This window comes from Haplochromis burtoni, unplaced genomic scaffold (assembly GCF_018398535.1).
Source record: "Haplochromis burtoni strain Fernald_Lab_line unplaced genomic scaffold, NCSU_Asbu1 Contig_1244, whole genome shotgun sequence".
In the NCBI taxonomy this organism is placed as follows: domain Eukaryota; kingdom Metazoa; phylum Chordata; class Actinopteri; order Cichliformes; family Cichlidae; genus Haplochromis; species Haplochromis burtoni.
Window position 1 is genome coordinate 3,362 of NW_024583605.1, and position 7,522 is coordinate 10,883.

The window sequence follows — 7,522 nt, forward strand, 5'->3', positions numbered from 1 at the left end:
GCCCTGGGTGGGTCCGGGATGGGCGTGAGGTTCTGGGGGCGCTCCGTCTCTGGGCTGGGACCCGGACCGGGCCTCGGGGGCTTGGGTCCTGGTTGGTGTGTTGCCGGGGTTGTGGGCGGGTGGGTGCATGGGGGCCCAGCCCTGGAGCAGGGTGCCGCCGGTGCGTCGAGCCACCTGGGGGGCTCTTCAACTGGTGGGGGAGATTGTCACATCTTGCAGGAGCTTTCCTCTCCCCAGGAGCTCCCTCTGCAGGAGGGGGAGATACAGGAGAGGTGGAGGAAGATCTCAGCCTGGGTGTTTATTGTCTTATGTAGTCTGGAAGATGAGTGGATGGTGGGGTGGGTGCAGTTTTCTCTGTGGTGGGGTTGGGGGGGGGGGGGGGGGGGGGGGGGGGGGGGGGGGGGGGGGGGGGGGGGGGGGGGGGGGCGGGGGGGGGGGGGGGGCGGGGGGGGGGGGGGGGGGGGGGGGGGGGGGGGGGGGGGGGGGGGGGGGGGGGGCCGGGGGGGGCGGTGGCGCTGGGCCCCGGTCTGGATGGGCCTGGGCCCCCTTTCCCTGGCGGGTCGCGGAGTATGGGAGTGCCTACTGGGGTCAGCGGGGGAGCTGGCCCCCGGGAGGGGTCACTTGCCCCTCCCTTCCTTCCCTCCCCATCTCCAGCTGCCTCCCTCTTCCCGCTCCACCACAACCACCCACACATGCAGGGCCTTGGAGTAGGGGTATGTCACCAGGGTGCAGAGGAGGCTACCCCCCCTCTCCTTCTGGCTGCCTCTGCCTCAATTTTATCCCACAACTTAGACATTCACATTACTCACACTCTCATTACACATACATATAGGATCTTGGGGGGTGGGCACGATACACGGAGTCCAAAGTACCATCAGGGTGTACACCCCACCCCTGGCATCGTTGCCCACCTCTCAATTTTAAATACACGTAGACATTGAGGGCTAGCAGGAGGGACCATGCGCTTACCTGCTGCTCTCTGGCAGGTAGCTCCATGCCCTCCTGGGTTTTAAATGCACCTTAGAACACACATGCATCAACATTACAATGAGCGGGTGGAGGGAGGTTTGGAGTCTTCTCTCACCCCCGTTCTCTGCGACCTGCTGGAGCGGGGGGGCTAGGAGGAGGAGTTGGCCGTCCGACTGCGGTCTGGAGTGTGGAGCCTTCCTGCTGCTGCGGAGTCGGGGCGGTCTGCCTCCCCCCACCGCAGGGAAAAGGGAAACACCACCTGGGTCTGGGTGCAGTTCCCCCCTCCAGGGGCGGGGGCACCTAGACCCGGTTTGTAGAGTACGCTTGGGGAGTGTGATCGTGTGTACAGCGTCTCTTTATGTCTGTCTCCACGTTGGTTGAGTGTGGAGTAAGTGCATATGAGAGCATGAGGGTGGGAATGGATGTTTGTATCTGTGTGTGCCTGTATGTCTGTGTCTATATGTCAGGTTGGGTGTCAGGCGCCACCTCTCTGGGGACATCTCAGGCCCTCCAAGGTTTGGAGGCCTATCTCCCCCTACCACCACTTCCCCTGCCAGTGGCGGACTCCCTCAGACATCGGTGCGTTGGTGGTTCTTTGTGTCCGGGGATGGGCATCCAGGTACACACCGGCTCACTCCTTGGCGGCCGCTTATCGACCGAGCCCCCGGCCTCTCGGCCGGGGGCTCGGTCACTCAGGCGCAGCTGGCTGCCGGCGGAGCTCACGGGCTCGTCACTGCAACTCCCCCTGGCTTCTGCTCCGCGGCTGCTGAGTGAGCCCTCATCTGGGACTCTCCTCAGCTCTTTCTGGGACAGTGGCGCGGCTGCCCCTCTGTTGGTCTTCCTTGGTCTCTTGTGTTCTGGGGGCCTCTGGATGTCTGGAGTTTTGATCTCCTCCATACCTGCTTCATGCCCTGGAGGACGGGGCTGTGGCCCCCCCACACCCTCTAGCAGATTATTACATGAAGGAACCTTTTAAAAAAAACAAAAAAAAAACAAGCGCGTCCATGCTCACAGGTGTACACACGGGTGATCACACCCACAAACTACACCCTTTTTGGCTCCTACCTCAAAGCACACTGTGTTCTGTTGATCTTATGTGCTGCACAATAATGTTTAATATTTAGTATTTACTGTCATATTCACATATATCATTGTGATGTTGTTTATTCTATTACTCTTGTTCTCTTCTGCTTGCTTTCTTTTTTCTTTCTCAGCAGGTGATCCAGGTGATTGATATATGCATTTTTTTTTCCTCTGCCCGTTTTGTTGGTTTTTGTCTTTTGCCCTTCTCCCCCGTCCCTCTTCTCAGCTGTTTCTCTTTCCCTCTTTCTTTCTCCCCTTCTTTCCCCCAGTCAAGTCTGTCCCGTATTCAGTAAGTGAAAATAAAATAAACAATAAAAGGTGAATCAAATGGACCATTACGGCAAGGCTGGGATGGTCAGTTTGGTAAAGTAAAAAAAAAAAAAAAAAAAAAAAAAAAAAAAATTTCATGGTGAGACCTGAAGGAGTCAACTGTGCCAAAATGAATTAATTAAATACACCATTAAATAATTATTTAAATGTGGCAATAATTAATTAAATATGTCAATAATTAATTAAATGTTCAATAATTAATTACATGTGTCGTAAATATTTATGTAATTATTTAATTTATTTAATTAATTCATTATGACTGCGGCTGTCTTCAAGAATTTATTTTATCTGTCAGCCTCACCCATCAGGTGGCCAAGTCAGGGGGCGGGGTTCACACTGATTGAGTCATAACCATTGCTTTTGCCTGGTGGCCGTTGTTTAGTGGGTACTCCCAGTGGAAATGCTCCCCCCCTCTTTCCTCCTTGTATAAACAAATGTTAAATGTTAGTTTCAATTCAAAATTAATGCTTAAGTTTAACACAAATGAACACCAGATAACAAAGAAAACGAATGGTTAAGCCTAACATGCTCAAGTGAGACATTAAACTTTACTAAAACTATGCAGTTATGAAACGTAACTTTAACCTCAGCCAAACCGATTTGCTCAATTGTAAATAAAACAGCAAAGTAAACATGACCCAACAAACAAAACCTGAGTGAATTATGTCCTGTGTTTAATCACTGAGAGCTAAAACTCAGCGGAGGTTTTAAAGCTGTGTGCCAGTGACCGGATATCAGCCGCTGATAAAGTTGGATCCGTGGTTCGAGTACTCTAGTTTTCTCAGTGTCCATCACCTCCTTTTAAATCTCGTTTGTCATCTTTAACACAGGTCAGTCACTCTGAATGAAACACAAGCTCCAGCAGCTCTGCGCTCAGGAAACAAACTACATTTACTTATCTTGTGCAGAATATTGTGCCGAAATTACGTTATATCAAGCTGCAGCTGCCCACGTTAAACTGTGACTATCACCAGGTAACGTGGGCGTCTTTCCTGAATTAGCAGCAGGTGTTAAACAGCTGACAGGTGAGGAGGATGTATGCAGATAAACTGAGGGTCTGTCGAGCTGATCGCTGGTATCGTGAGCAAAATGTCGGCTCGTTATTTAAGTTACAGAAGCACAGAGACACAAGACCAGGCAGAAAGAGACAACCGTCACGTGAAAATGAGAATCTGCGGATGCAACATGTGGAACACACAATTCTAACCGGTTAACGTAAAAAACAGTTGGAACATCGGAGCTGTGAGCTCAGTACACTGTCAGCTGACTGTTATCGGAGCTAGCAACATCTGGGAAAACATCGGAGGAGTTTTGCAAACATGCTCTATGTTGACAACCTGATCAGATATGTAAAGATTACACCACTACATATTATTAAAGTATAGTTTGTGACAGAAAAACAGGGTATTTAAAAACTTTATTTATAGTTTAGAGTAGGGCTGGGCGATATGGCCTAAAATTCATATCGCGATATAATTTGAAGCACGTGCAGTAACGATATATATCGCGATATATTCTTTTCTTCTGTATAACGTATTTTCCACACTATAAGGCACACTTAAAATCCTTTAATTTTCTCAAAAATCGAGAGTGTGCCTTATGTATGAATTCTGGTTGTGCTTACTGACCTCGAACCGATTTTGGCTGCAGAAATCTGTTAAAAATGTTTTAGTACAACTTTGGTAAGCCACACTGCTTGATGGATTGTCAGAGCATTATGGCTGCCATAGTGAGGAGCTTCGCGGAGTAATCTGGGTCCATCTGTTTCAGGTCCCAAAGTCAAACGAACACTGAGAGTTAAAAACGGTCTAAATTCTTTCATCTTTAATAAAATGATCAGCGTTGCTGCTTTACCAGGTGTAACAATTAAGTTTAACATCCAGGCATCCATGAAAACAGAAGTTATTACATTTAATGGAGTTAGAAGTTAACAGGAAGTTAGCTCGCTAGTTTCCACCTAAACATTTCATACCATGTTCTGACTGAGAGATTTTTGAAACTAATTCAAACGTACAGCTCTGCTACCACTTCCAGCATAAACAAAGACAGAAAACTAAACAGCAGTGGTGTTTGCAGGGTTACTGAAGTTGGACTACCTGGTATATAATGTTGTGCTACGTGATTGCTAGCGACACAGCTATGTTAGCATAACATTAGCACAGTGAAGCTGGAGGATGAACGCCAACTTTTTTTCCACTCGATAAAAGTTAACGTGAGGGATTCTGGTGGTCAGGGACAAATGCAATCGCATAGCAGGATGCTATACACGGGCCAAACTTCAGTCAGGAGAACAACTGAGATTATTCATCCACAATACGAGGTTAGTTATTAATATACTGCAACAACATGGGAATAGAGCAGCTGCAAGAGAATTCAACATTAATGAATCAAAAAATATTTTATATCAGCAGCAATTTTCCTCAAACTGCTGCATCACAGCTTTCATGCTCTGACCTGCATGTGAAATGAGATAAAAGCTCTTTATTAGTAACTTTTACAACTTCTGGCAGGTTAATGTCTGAACTTTGGAGTGAAACACACCCTTAGTTACAGGAAATAACACCACTGTCTGTAACTAAGTGAATCCACCTTAACACCACCTGTGTGTGTGTGACTGCATTACACTCCCACTGCTGGGAACCTGAACAAGAACCAGAACAAAGTCTAAAATAGAAGCTGACAAACAGCTGCACCACCGAGTGACACTTTATTTTATAAACTTCACAACAGGTTTCATGTTGTGACCTGTGGAGGTGAAAAGACACAAAACCTGTTTTACAGCTTTTGAGCTGCAGGCAGGATTGAAACACACCTTAGTTAAAAGTCAAACAGCAACATTTTCTCCTCCCCTCACGTCACTCAAATGTGACAAACCAGGAAACAGGAAGTTCTTCGTCCTCAGTAAAGAGAGACGCACAGACGATCAGACTGAGCTCAGACCAAACTAGCAGCTTCCTCTGAGTGAGTCCAGCTACAGGAGAGAAAAGTGGAAAACTCCAACACTGCTGCTTCAAGCTGCTGACGCTCCACACACTGAATGTGAGTTTGAGCAAAAACACGACTCAAAGGAAGTTTCAGTGAAGGTGGTAGAGGAGGGAGGGGAGCCAGGACTGACTGTACTTCCTGTCTGCTGTTTTCAGCTTCACTCACAGACTCAATGGCTTCCAGATCAGAGGAGGATCTCTGCTGTCCGGTCTGTCAGGAGGTCTTCAGAGATCCTGTTCTTCTGTCATGTAGCCACAGCTTCTGTAAAGACTGTCTGAAGAGATGGTGGAGAGAGAGACCAACACACGAGTGTCCAGTTTGTAAGAGAAGATCTTCAAAGATGATCCACCTTTAAATCTGGCTTTAAAGAACCTGTGTGAGTCGTTCTTACAGGAGAGAGATCAGAGAGCTTCAGAGGCTCTCTGCAGTCTGCACTCTGAGAAACTCAAACTCTTCTGTCTGGACCATCAGCAGCCAGTGTGTGTCGTCTGCAGAGACTCAGAAAAACACACCAATCACAGATTCAGACCCATCGATGAAGCTGCACAACAACACAAGAAGGAACTTCAGGAAACTCTGGAGCCCTTAAAGAAGAAGTTAAAGGTTTGTGAAGAAGTTCAAGTGAAGTTTGATCAAACAGCAGAACACATTAAGGTCCAGGCCCGACACACAGAGAGGCAGATTAAGGAGCAGTTTAAGAAGCTTCACCAGTTTCTAGCAGAGGAAGAGGAGGCCAGGCTGGCTGCACTGAGGGAGGAAGAGGAGCAGAAGAGTGGGATGATGAAGGAGAAGATGGAGGCTCTGAGCAGAGAGATAGCAGCTCTTTCAGACACAGTCAGAGCCACAGAGGAGGAGCTGAGAGCTGAAGACGTCTCATTCCTGCACAACTACAAGGCTGCAGTGGAAAGAGTCCAGCGCTGCCCCCTGCTGGATGATCCACAGCTGCCCTCAGGAGCTCTGATAGACCAGGCCAAACACCTGGGCAACCTGACCTTCAACATCTGGAACAACATGAAGGACGTGGTCTCCTACACTCCTCTCATCCTGGACCCAAACACTGCTCATCCAAACTCATCCTGTCTGAAGATCTGACCAGTGTGAGACGAGGAGGAGAGAAGCAGCTTCCTGATAATCCAGAGAGGTTTGAATTTTACTGCTCTGTCCTGGGCTCTGAGGGCTTTAACTCAGGGACTCACAGCTGGGATGTTGAAGTTGGAGACAGTACAGGGTGGGATCTGGGTGTGTCAGCAAAGTCTGTGCAGATGAAGGGAAGCATGCGGTCTGGATTATGGAGAATATTGTTATATAAAGGTAAATACTCAGCACACTCACCATCGGCAGAATCTGATCTCTCAGTCCAGAAGAAGCTCCAGAGGATCAGAGTGAATCTGGACTGGAACAGAGGAAAGCTGTCGTTCTCTGATCCTGATACTAACACACACATACACACCTTCACACACACTTTCACTCACAGGATGTTTCCATACATTCGCACTGTGGTGGTAAAGTGAAGGTGTGTCCGTTGAAGGTGTCAGTGTCAGTGCAGCAGATGAGTTGAGGATGATGATGTTTCTAATGTTGTTTCCTGTCAGTGAGTTGAAGCTGTTAAACTGCAGCTGTCCTCCTGCTGCCTCGTTGTTCCAAAGCTCTTTGTTTCTCTTTTAGTTTCACTGTTTCTTTCTGTTTCTGCTGTCCACCTTTTCACATGGAAAATCATTTCACTGTTTCTCACTGAATGACTCCCCAAACTAGATTTGAAATTCTATCAAGTTTCTAATCATTACAAGTGATTCATGTTTCTATTTGATGTGTAAATGGAGATGATTTAGTTTGCTGGGATATGGACTGACATGTGTTGAATGGGAGGAGCAGTTTGTTGTTGTCTTCTTGTCTGTTTATGACAACAATAAATATGTTGTTGAAACAATGATTCATGTTTAACTCCATATATGAAATGTTTCTGCTCTTTGAATTCTGTTTGATTAAAGACTTTCTTCATGACACAAATGAGATTTCAGTGTATTAATAGAACTAAATAAGCTCAGAGTTGAAAGGCTGGAGTATTATGTACGTGCTTCACTGTCAGGATCTTCAGGGGGATTCAAAGGGAAACATCAAACTGCTGTAATGAGATAAACTAGTTGGGCTGAACACA

At 47.3% G+C, this 7,522-nt stretch overlaps 1 pseudogene; it reads left to right on the plus strand.

Annotated features, from left to right (window-relative positions):
* Positions 1-5,539: 5,539 nt before the first annotated feature.
* LOC121813188 lies at positions 5,540-7,297 on the plus strand (annotated as a pseudogene).
* Positions 7,298-7,522: the final 225 nt, after the last annotated feature.